This window comes from Camellia sinensis, chromosome 7 (genome assembly GCF_055761805.1).
Source record: "Camellia sinensis isolate YWXY chromosome 7, ASM5576180v1, whole genome shotgun sequence".
In the NCBI taxonomy this organism is placed as follows: Eukaryota; Viridiplantae; Streptophyta; class Magnoliopsida; order Ericales; family Theaceae; genus Camellia; species Camellia sinensis.
The window spans coordinates 88,930,371-88,943,034 of NC_138967.1; the positions used below are offsets into that span (position 1 = coordinate 88,930,371).

At 30.9% G+C, this 12,664-nt stretch overlaps 1 protein-coding gene across 1 annotated transcript in view; it reads left to right on the top strand.

The window, feature by feature from the left end:
- Positions 1–4,623: 4,623 nt before the first annotated feature.
- The window catches only part of LOC114273602 (uncharacterized), a 50,109-nt gene continuing 42,068 nt past the window's right edge, over positions 4,624–12,664 (top strand). Inside the window, exons 1-7 of the mRNA XM_082878570.1 lie at positions 4,624–4,748; positions 6,913–6,976; positions 7,109–7,237; positions 8,143–8,177; positions 11,012–11,116; positions 11,259–11,335; positions 12,438–12,539. The gene's annotated coding sequence lies outside the window, so the exon portion shown is untranslated. The remainder of the gene's footprint in view (positions 4,749–6,912; positions 6,977–7,108; positions 7,238–8,142; positions 8,178–11,011; positions 11,117–11,258; positions 11,336–12,437; positions 12,540–12,664) is intronic.

The window sequence follows — 12,664 nt, forward strand, 5'->3', positions numbered from 1 at the left end:
GAGAACTCTCAAACAATAAAAGTATGTAAATAAAAATGAAAAATGTCAATAAAAAACACATAATAAGAAGAACATATAACAAAAATTGATGTGGCTGGGATCAGTGGCTGTAGGGGAGAATATACAGACAAATTATTGGGTTGGATCGGTTTGAAATACAAGGCTTAGTTTAGTTTGATAAAAATAAAATAAAATAAATAATAATAATTAACTATCCTAATATCATATGTATGCATTGTAATGTTTGGACCACAGAACTCTTAAGCAATAAAATTATGTAAATAAAATGAAAAATATCAATAAAAAACACATAATAAGAAGAAAATATAAAAATCGATAATTATTAAAAGATAGAATGAACCTTATGCATTGTAAAGTTTTTGGCAATGGTAAAGTTTATTCGATCGAAACCGGATACCGGTCAATAAGAACTTTTAGAAAGTTGTTGCAGAGACCTAGGTGCTATGAAGTATCGACACTTCAAAATAAGTGTTGCAGTCATGTCGGATAAGAACGCAATTGTCGTCAATTTTGTTGGTGAAAAAGCAAAAATTAAATAAGTTTTAGTTATCAAATGGACTTAATTTTTTGTGTAGATGAAATACACAAAGTGCTTGATAAAATGAACGATTTAGATTATCAAAACGGGGCTTGTGGTAGGCCTCATGGGCCAAAACAATGCTCTCTAATCCAAATTTTAAATTGGAACGGATCTTCCTCTTAATTCGATTCCCTATGCCCTATGAAACCTCTTAAATTAGAGAGAGAGAGAGAAAAAAAAAAGAAAGAAACACAATCACTAATGTAGTTATTTTATATGAGAGAATTCTCTCCGGGCCACTCTTAAATTGGAGAGAGAAACAAAAAACCCGATCACTAACGTAGTTATTTTATATGAGGAAATTATTTTCAGTCCATAATTTGAACTGAAGAGCGCTGTTTAGTCTTGTGATATCTATCATAGATATCGTTTTGATAATTCGAACTATTAAGTATGTTGGACATTTCATTTTTTTCTTTCGTGAACATAGAAAAATTATATCGATTCAATAATCATAACCTATTTAATTTGCATTTGTCACAAAAAAAAAGGGACAATTGTAATCTATTCAATTTAAATTAATTTTACAAACCTGTGTCTCAACTCTCCGAAAGCGAGCTATGCTCCATCCTCATGCTTCAATGCATAATATTATAGTACATAATATTTTAATTATTAAAGTATTTGTAATAAGTGAAATATTATTATATATTTTTATGTATGTTGGAACGTTAGATTGGATGACTTTTTAATACAATTTTTATTTCATAAAAATTAGTTCGCTCACATTTAAAATATATATATATATATATTATAATAATAATTGGAATTCAGAATTATATTATACTATTAATTTTAGATTTGACTTAAATTGATTACATCAGCTCAACACAAATTGCTTATAAAGTGATAAAATTTTGGTCCAGTCCGACCTGGCCAATGCCCAACTCCTACCCCGACCGGTTGGAGAAGTTATAAATAGGAATGGCAACGAGACAAGAAGGGTGAGTTTTACACTCTCTGTTCCCAATCTCCAATTATTATTATTTTTTCCATTTCCATTCCTTATCCCTAACGAAAACCATTTTTATTCCACTGTCTCGCCTCTAATGGGGTTCGGTTTTTCCCGCCCCCCATTTTCGTGACCAGGAATGTTACATTCATCTAATTTGGTGCCGTCTGAATTGCATGAATTTGTTCACACTAGTCATCTAGATGACAGGATGACAACTGCGGTAGACGAAGGTGAAACCAATTGTCCAGCTGGCACAAATTCAAACGATTCGAGTGACAACAAATTCGATAAATAAATCATTTCACTTTTGTGATTTATTCAAAGTTACGTTGCTTCAGTTTATATCCCCATAACGAACAAAAAGATAAAAAGAAAAAAAAAATTAATAAGAGCAGAAAGTGAATGAAAGGGACTTCATCAAAGATTAAAAATATACAGTTTTTATTATTTATTTATTTTTTATCTTACTTATTTATTTATTTTTGCTTTCAATATTTTTAACTTTCTTTTATTTTTAAATTATTTTAACTGAAAAAGTAATTTTTTTATATATAAATTTAAAAAAATGTTAAAGAGAAAAAAAGTGTAAGGCCTTAATTATAAATTAGATTACGCAAACTTGATTATGAAGTTGAAAGGCTTAAATAAAATAATTTTAAATTTACATTAAAAATTTTGAACATCGCATTGAAATAGAATGAGAGGGTTTAAATAAAAAAATTAATAGTGCGATGATTAGTTGCCAAATTTAATGGACAGAAATGAAGGGCGAACAGATGTGGTGCCTGTTAGCAATGGGTAGTCAAACTTATTTGTCGAATTTAGTAGTTGGACGATGTCGAAGAATATGAGATGACCTGAAGAATACCAATTGATAATTGAAAATCACAACGGCGATCACCCATTTGCTAGAGAGTTGTCGAAGTTTGGTCAGAACTCGCCATTCATTGATAGTTGTGGTGAGTGGTGACTAAAAGTGATGAGCGAGATGAGAAAATAAAAATTTATTTAAAAAAAATTTGAAAACAACTTATATATATACAAAAACATAAAGATAAAACTAATACCCATATTACAAGACATAACAACTTTTGAAAATATGTTAAAATGTATTTATTTGAACAATTTTTGAAAATATGTTACATTTTATTTGAATAACTGAAATAATTTTTAATCAATATCTACGGTTGGCATTATTTTTTTTTCCGCCCAAACACTCTCTGCTCTCTCTCCCACGTTTGCCAAACGTCTCTTAACGTCTCTTAACTCTCTCTCCAGGTACTCTCTCAATGTGTTCTAGTTGAGTGAGAGAGATGAGATGGGTGTTCACACTCTCTCTCTCTCTGAAAATCATCCTTATCCCTACATTCATAAGTCCTTCACCGTTTTCTCTCTCTAATCTCTCTCATGGCGTCGACTCTGGGTTGGGGTGAAGAGTTTTTTTTGTTTTTTGTTTTTTTGGGCTGTTGTGGCTCTTGGACACAAAGTGTGTTTTGTTGTCCGTCGCGGCCACCGCCACCGCCACTTTATGTTTTTGTTTTTGTTAGTATTTATTTTATATAAAATATAAAAAAATAATTAAAATGTATTATTTACTATAATTTGAGTTCAAATACTTAAAATACATAAAAATACATAAATCATGCAAAATTATAAAATTTTATTTTAAATTTGTAAAAATTATTTTAAAAATTTTTAAGTGTAAATTTTATAACATTACTCTAAATTTTATAATTTTTAAGTGTATTTAGATTGAATGGATCTGAAAAAGTAAAAAATGTTGATTAAAATATTTAAAAAGTTGACTAAAAGTAATTAAATACAGATTGAAAATTTTAAAAATTATTTTTGAAAGCTGTAAACCAAATAAGTTTTGAATTTCAAATTTGTAAAAATTATTTTCAAAATATACAACCAAACTTTAATTATAAAATTATTTGAAAATCCAAACCAAACGGACCATCTATTTATATTTTGACCTCAAAATTTTTTTTTGTGCAACAAATTAGATAAATTATATTTTAATCCATAAGATGAATATTTCTTTATATTTTTTTAGTATTTTTATCAAAAAAAGTTACAGATTTTACAAATTTTAACATGATACGTATAAATTATAACTGCATTTTGATCTCAACAATATTATTTGAAAATCCAAACCAAACGGACCATCTATTTATATTTTGACCTCAAAATTTTTTTTTGTGCAACAAATTAGATAAATTATATTTTAATCCATAAGATGAATATTTCTTTATATTTTTTTAGTATTTTTATCAAAAAAAGTTACAGATTTTACAAATTTTAACATGATACGTATAAATTATAACTGCATTTTGATCTCAACAATATTTATACCGTGCCTTTAGGCACGTGCATACACTAGTATATATATATATATATAAATTATTAATTTCAGTTCCATATCAACATTTTAAGGTAGCTTGGTTGGTTGAAGCTTGCTTCCACTTACCCCCAAGGTAACGTGTTAAAAATTAGGGTTTCACAACTTTCACTCTCTTTTCCCTCCTTTGTTTCTAGACCCCTCTCTCTCACTAATCTTCCACCGCTTCAAAATTAGGGTTTTATAACGGTCTCCTCTCTCTTTTCACTCCTTAGTTTATTGACGCCTCTCTCTCTCTCTCTCTCTCTCTCTCTATTATCTTTCATCACTGCTCTCTCTCTCCGTAAACCTAAACCCTTTCGATCTCTCTAGCTTCTATCCATCTGAGAAACCCAAAACCTTTGAAATTGACTCATTCAAATCGTCTTTCTGATGGAGAACATGAAGACGAAGCACAAAAAAACCCTTAGACGAATCAGCAGAAACCCCCTAAACCACACTAAAAGCCTAAGACGAAGTAGAAGAAGAAGAAGAAGAAGTGTGAGATCGTCTGAAATCCATCATGCATCTTGAAATCTAGTTATTTATTTTTCTGAAATCGTCTTTCTGATGATGGAGAATTGCTTAAATTTTGCTTCAAATTGCTTGAGATTAATTGAAATTTGTATAAAATTGCTTGATTATTCTTGTGATTATTTTTGTTTATGTGATTTCAATATGATCAGGTGAACAAGCTTCATGAAGTGTGTTGAAGATTTCAGAGCTAGGGTTTATCTGGAACTTAACAAGATTTTTCAATGCTCAGTGGCTTTGATTTCGCAATCTCAAAGAGTGGTCTTCTTTTACTGGTATTGATTTCTCTATCCATTGATTGCTTTATGACCACACACCCTCATCAAACTCTTAATCACCACTGTCACTATCTCTCCTCTCTCTCTTGATGTGTATTTTGCTATAGCATTGCATGATGTCAATATTTTCACTTTGACTCTATTCTTGATGCATGTCACAATATTTTCACTCTGTATAGTAATTTTGAAATTCATGTTCTGTTTTAGCTTTAATGTGTTTCAGCTTTAATATGTGCATTGGTTCCCCTACTTACAGTGAAAACCTCTACTCTATTTATAGACCAAATTTTCTCTTATGAGGTAAAAAAGTTATTTTAGTAGAATTGAGACAAGTTTTGTTTTGGTATTACTCTGATGCTTTTATTGGGAAAGCTTGAAAATCAAAGCATTCAATGTATATTGTGTCATGGCAGGCTGCAACTTGCCTACATCTTTGCTTGTGGATGTACAAATAATTTTCCATCACTACCGCCATAGATTTTAGTTATAAAAATGCAGTTCCCATTAAATAATGTTGTTTCATTTTTTTTTTTTTTTTTGTTGGGTGACTCCTATATGCATGTCCCCACTTTTCCATTGTTAAAAAATGTGTATTGTTTTTGTCTCATCTTATTTAATTTTGCTTTTACTTCACGTTCAGAGTTCTACATACATTGCAATTCCTGTTAGTGTAGTCCATGTAATTTGGAGATGTTGATGGAGATTGAGGGCGAGGCAACCGCCGAGATTTTCAGTTATTTATAAGTTTAATTTTATAAAAAATAGCCCTTCAACCAAACAAGAAACAAATAAAACTTGGAAAAAAATGACCATGAATTGATTGCAGGTGTTACTAACTTGTAGTTACTATTTATTTGGAATGTTGAAGTATTTTTGGTGCTTGATATTTGCCTCTCTCCTAGTTCTTCCCCTCATCATTATGCTTACATATGTGATGATGTAACCATTGTTCTTCTATAGTTTTACTCATGAAATTCGTCTATTTTTTCTTTATTTTGGAGAGGTGGTTCTACATGATGTTGATCCTAGTATGGGGACCTTCATTCATTCCTGTTTGAGTCGGTAAAGATGATTCTATTTTTATTTTTTTTTGTTAAGTAGGAAAGTCAATTTGTAGACATAAGTCGTAACTCAAAAATAAAATACTACTCATGCCAATTAGTTTCTCAATTTTCTCTTGACACCAGGCTCTAAGGATTCTTTTAGATCCTCTTTTTTGAAATTAAACATATGTGTTTAGTTGTCAAAATCTCCATTAAGCTAAATTAGTTTCAGTACGAAATTACTATACCATATTTTGTTCCAACAAGGTCGGGAAGGTGCATAATAACTTTAAACATACAAAATAAGATGTGGCATCACATAAGGAACAAAATTTATTTCTGAAGTAGCATTGACAGGACGAAAATAAAATAAAACTACAATTATGAATACCAATATATGAAGGGTCTTGTTAACAAGTGCCTCGAGGACGCGAAAAGTAGACCAAAAAATAAATTTGAAAACACAAGACACTTTTTATTAAATTCAATGCAGTTTTTATTGAAATTAATGCACTTCTTTTAACTGTTTGACCTATTTTCAAGACACTTCTTTATTTCAATCCTAATATCCAGCACTTTTAGCATTTGTCATATACAAATATCTCGAGGACGTGGTATTACACGAATTATAACTAAGACCATTCCAATAAAATAAATTACATATATCTATTAAGAACAGAACAAAAAGATGACATGAGGAACTTGCTTCTCTACATTTCAAGAGCTTTAGCAATAATGGAGAAAACTACAAATGCAAGACTGATGTTACAGGAGGATAAGTTATCAAAAAATTTGATATCTATGTTTCATATTTCTTCTTTTCTACTTCTAAATCTCAAAATTCAGTCAAATAAAGAAACTAAATCCTAAGCAAAGAATCATGCCAATCTCAAATCATACCTGAGGGAGTAATGTAGGGAAATTAGTTAGAAGTTTTCTCTTGTTAAGATTTCGAAATTTCAGTGTAGCTTCTACAACAACATGGTCTAAAAATTCACTTAGTAGTTTATTGGTGGTAGTTGCTACATAATTAATGTCTGTTGGGCTATATATAATAAATCCATGTGTTTTTTGGGCGATTAATGTAGACCTTTTTTTATTCAATGGCAACTGAGCAGCGAGTAGTAACACAAGTGATGAAGACTAAAGAATTCCTCAACTGAGCAGTGAGTCAACAACCATGTAATCTTAGTTATCACTCAAGAATTCCTTTACTTATGTTGCTGCCATTGCTTGGAAATGGAGACTAAATTGGGCCCTAGTTTTTTTTAGTTTTTATTTTTTTCATTTATCCTTTTTGATGTTGTGATGCAGAGTGTGATTCTTGGGAAGCTAACATGGGCATGGAGATAGAAGGTGATGGGGGTGCCTGTATATCGTCAACCTGATCTGGAAGCAGATCTCATCTTGCCTCTGGCACCAGCTAGTAGAGTCGACAACCATGTAATTTCTAATCTCAGTTATCACTGAAGAATAAATTCACTTACATTGCTAGAATTCCTTGGAAATGGATATTGTATTTCATGAGTAACTGATCAAAATAATTCTATTGACACTGCTTTTACAGGTTCCAACTAGTATGGTGTTAGAATTGTATGATGCATGATTCGATTCATACAATTTAATATGAGTTTCAACCAAAATTATTTGAATTGTGTTGTTTGAAAATTGGGTGTGCTGTTGAATTGAGAATTGAGTAGTTCATAGGTTTTTGTTTACATAATGTATTGAAATGACGCCTTTTTCAACTACTCTATGATGAAACAAAAATAGGGCAATTGGTTATACTGATATACGTGGTGTTGTATATATATGTAATATATAATTTATTTATATTGATCCTGTGATGTATTTGATTGCGATTGCTATAGTGTTCCAACATATGTGTGAGGTTTGGAAATTCCTTTCCAATAATTTGGGCTATATTTCATGATAAGCATCCGGTGGATCTTGTATGAGAAGGGAAAAAGAAATGGAAGGAAAAGTGGGAAAAAAAAACTTTGTTAATAGTTTCGTGTGGAAAAAAACATGCAAAGAGTGAACTGCTAATACATGTATTATCTTATGCAATTTTATCTCTTCTTTTGTGGAGATTTTGTTGGAATTTTGTGTTTCATTTGTTGTGGCGCGTTATAGAAACCAAGAACACCCTTTTCGTAGTTTTTAGATAATTAGAGATCGACGATTCCAACTTCCTTTACTCCATTCAAAAAGTTGTTCAAAATAATTGATCAAAATTTCCAATGATCCGGTTTGTGCATGTTATTCAAAATAATGTTACTTTTAGGAGTTGTTAGTTTTTCGTTTGTATTTTTTTCCCTTTATGTTTTTGGCGCTAACCCTTGCAGGCAATGGCACATATAGACATGGTTAATCATTTAAGGTAATCTCCTTAACTTTTTGATTTTATTTTTTACATTCAGGACAATGCATTTAGTTTGGGGGGAGAAAATACTTATTTTGAGAAGAATTTATATATTTGCTTGCAGCTATGAGTTAGTTATTTTGTTAAAAAAAAATAAAAATTTAGTGCTCATGGTATTCTTTTGTTCTATACATTGAGTGATTGGGAATACTTGTGGTATTTAATTGCTTTAACTCGAGAATTGTTTTGAAGTTTGATATGCTAGCTACTTTGTTAAAGTATTCCGTGTGTTCATATTTGGAAATCATTGCACTGCACTTCAGCCACATGAATATGATTTTTAGTTGATAAGCGGGTATGACTTGAAAATCTTGAGGAATGATAGTGGAGACTTTTAACCCTGTGAGTTTTGTGCCAATCATTTATTGGAGGGTCATTATACATCTACTCTTAATTTTTCTTTGGAAGCGCATTAATTTGTTGTTTAGTCTCATTATTTTTTCATTTTTGGTCGAATGCTGAGAACAAATCAATTTGTTATCACACTTTTTACTCCCTCGAGGATGATGCATCGTTTAGGTTGGGGGGAGAAAATACTTATTTTGGGAAGAATTTATATGTTTGCTCGCTACAATGAGTTAGTTGTTTTGTTTAAAAAAAGAAAAAAAGGTGTGCATGGTAATGTATTGTTCTATGCATTGAGTGATTCGGCATACTTGTAGTATTTTATTGCTTTAACTTGAGAAATTGTGTTGAAGTTTGATATGCTAGCTACTTTGTTAAAGTATTTCATGTGTTCGTATTTGGAAATAATTGCACTGCACTTTAGCCACATGAATATGATTTTTAGTTGATAAGTGGATATGACTTGAAAATCTTGAAGAATGATAGTGGAGACTTTTAACCCTGTGAGTTTTGTGCCAATCATTTATTGGAGGGTTACTATACATCTACTCTTAATTTTCTTTGGAAGGACATTAATTTGTTGTTTAGTCTCATTATTTCTTCATTTTGGTTGAATGCTGAGAATAAATCAATTTGTTATGACACTTTTATTCCCTTGAGATCATGAAAGTTGAAGGACCATACTAATTCTTGAGAGATGATTTTAGGCCATCTTTGTTTCTTTGAGCCTTTTATTTATTTTTCTTTCTTTTATTATTACTTCACAAACCATTAGAAACCAATTTGAGCCTTTTATGTTAGCCTTTCTTTGTTTAACCCCACAACCCATACTTTCTTTTTACTTTTGTAGATATGTTGGGATTATTTGAGTTTGACAATGGCAAATTTGTTTGAAAAAAAAAAAAGAAAAAAAAAGGAGAAAAGCTGAAAAAAAGAAGAAGAAATAAATTGTGTTCAATGAAGGGAAAAAAAAAACAAAAAGAAAAAAAAAAAAAAGCAGAAGGAGGAAGTTGAAAAAGACAAAAGGAAAAGTAATAGAAAGAGCAAGGCATTTGGAATAATGCTCTAATTGTGTTTATTTTTATGCCAATTGTCTCTCAGACGTCCTTTTTTTTATTCACCTTTGGCTTTTTATTATTTTTTCTTAATTCCTCAACCCAAGCATTACAACCAAATAAAAGTCCTATTTGATCTTGAGTGTGGTATAGTTTACAAGTGGACATGATGGATTGGGGTGATGGTGTGGTAATTTTAATTCTCAGTATTTGATATTCCATTCATGAGACTATTTATTCTTTCATTATAGCGTTTTTCCAAAAAATTAGTATGCGGGATATTTTGCCTTTGATTTACATTATTCTACTCGCATATATTGAGAGTAATTTTTACACCATATTCTGAGTGATTTATTTGTTGAGTGCAATAACTGGTGAGATTTGAGTCGAAGCATGTTTCAGAAAGAGATTTGGGTTATATTTTACTTTAAGGCTAAGGTTGTATATGTGTTGGCTAAACTTTTTCACACACGCCAAATTCTGAATGTCATGAGATATCTTTACTTGCTGCTAGTGTCTTGAACTTTGATTGGTTATCTTGTTAAGGTTGTGAAATTCATGACTTGTTCTTGAACTTTAGCATGAGAACGAAAGAAATCCTTCGAGTAAAGAAAATTTTTGACATTTGTGGGTAACATTTCTAGAAATTTTATTTCTCAGTATTTGATATTCCATTCATGAGACTATTTATTTATTTTTTCATATTAGCGTTTTTCAAAAAAATTAGTATGCGGGATATTTTGCCTTTGATTTACATTGTTCTACTCGCATATATTGAGAGCAATTTTTGCACCATATTCCGAGTGATTTATTTGTTGAGTGCAATAACTGGTGAGATTTGAGTCGAAGCATGTTTCAGAAAGAGATTTGGGTTATATTTCACTTTAAGGCTAAGGTTGTGTTTGTGTTGGTTGAACTTTTTTCACACACTCCAAATTTTGAAAGTCATGCAATATCTTTACTTGCTGCTAGTCTTTTGAACTTTGATTGATTATCTTGTTAAGGTTGTGAAATTCATGACTGGTTCTTTAACCTTGGCATGAGAATGAAAGAAGTCGTTTTAGTAAAGAAATTTTTGGATGTTTGTGGGTAACATCTTTGGAAACACGAGACTTTAACTCGTCCATGAGGGGTAATCTATTGGATTAAGGGCTTGTTGCATGTGCTAAATTCAATCGTGATTTCTTGCGGAAGTGGTTTAGAGTAGTTGCTTTTATTTTTCTTTTTGATTTTATTTTAGTTGCCTTAGTTGCTAGGTTCTAAAATTAAAGCTGGTTGGGAGGTGTGATGAATGCTTAAAATTACGTAGTTATTCTAGGAATTTTGGATATTATATTCATTCTCTCAATTTATATTTAATTGTGATTTAATGTATTTAATTTAAATTTTTAGAAAAACTACATTTGAGCCATCAACAATATAAATTGCTCAACCAGGCCCATAAGACTCGATTTGCTTTGAAATCATCTCATAACATCCACAGAATCTCTCTCAAAGGTTAGACAAGATTTCATTGTACCTCCAGTCCTTTTATATTTTGATTTTGCTCTTCAAATATTTATTTATTTTTCCTTTTAATTACTACTCATCTTTTGTTCCTTATTTGTTCCTTTTATGTAATATATATTGGGTGACTTAGATAATAGCAAGAACACTAGATCTGATCGCAATGTTGTCAAGGGTGCTTGGGCTGCTCGAATTCAGCGCAACAAGATGGTAATTTTTATCTTAATTTTGTACCCCTCTACATAAGATTTATACCTTTTTACTCACAACGGTCTTGTGTTTGTAGCTTTTCATCGAATAAAGGATAATATTTCTATTGCCTAAAGGCAGGATTGCATATTTTTGTTGATAAGGGAGCAGAAATGGTGTGCTGTTTTGGAAGAAAAAAGGGCATCTAGTTGATTGACTAGTCCTCCCCGTGTCATTGTATATGATATGTTTTTAATGTTAATATTGTTTGTACTCGAAGGAATTGTTAATCCTTCACAAAAGGTTCTTTTGTATAAAACTAGACTACATTTGTTTCCTGGTAAATTGAGATCTAGATGGACCGGCCCTTTCATAGTTAAAACTGTTTTTTCTCATGGGGCCGTTGAGATTGAAAATCCCAGGAATGGTAATGTTTTTAAAGTGACTGGCCAACGTCTTAAACCAGTTTTGGAGAATTTCCCACCTGAAGAGGAGAGGAGTCCATTGAATTGAAAGGCCCTATTTATCGAGACCCATAAACATAATAATAAAAGTAATGTTACTTTTAGGAGTTGTTAGTTTTTCGTTTGTAATTTTTTTCCCTTGTGTTTTTGGCAATAATCCCATGCAGGTTCATGGTTCATCTTTTCTTTTTTAATAAATTTTTTGTTGAAGCTCAAAAAAAAAAAAAAATATATATATATATATATATAGACATGGTTCATTATTTAAGGTAATCTCATAACCTTTGTGATTTTGTTTTTTACATCGAGGACAATGCATCGTTTAGGTTGGAGGGAGAAAATACTTTCTTTGAGAAGAATTTGTATGTTTGCTTGCTGCAATGAGTTAGTTGTTTTGTTATAAAAAAAAAGAAGAGACCTTGTCTAGCTTAAGAAGTTGTCAAAGCTCGAGCCATGATGGTTCTCATTCAAAGCAAAACCAAACAAACCATGGAAAAAAATGACCATAAATTGATTGCAGGTGTTATTAACTTGTAATTTCTATTTATTTGGAATGTTGAAGTATTTTTGGTGCTTGATATTTACCTCTCTCCTAGTTCTTCCCCTCATCATTATGCGTACATATGTGCTAATGTAAGCATTGTTCTTTTATTCTACAGTTTTATTCAGGAAATTCGTCTATTTTTTCTTTATTTTGGAGAGGTGGTTCTACATGATGCTGATCGCAATAGGAGGACCTTCATTCATTCATGTTTGAGCCGGTAAAGATGGTTTAGTTTGTAGTCCTTTCACAATAGTTTATTTGTGGGGAAAAAATGAAATTATGATTTCATCTAACAATTATTCTCTATTTATGCATATCATATGATAAATCATAGTTGAAAAT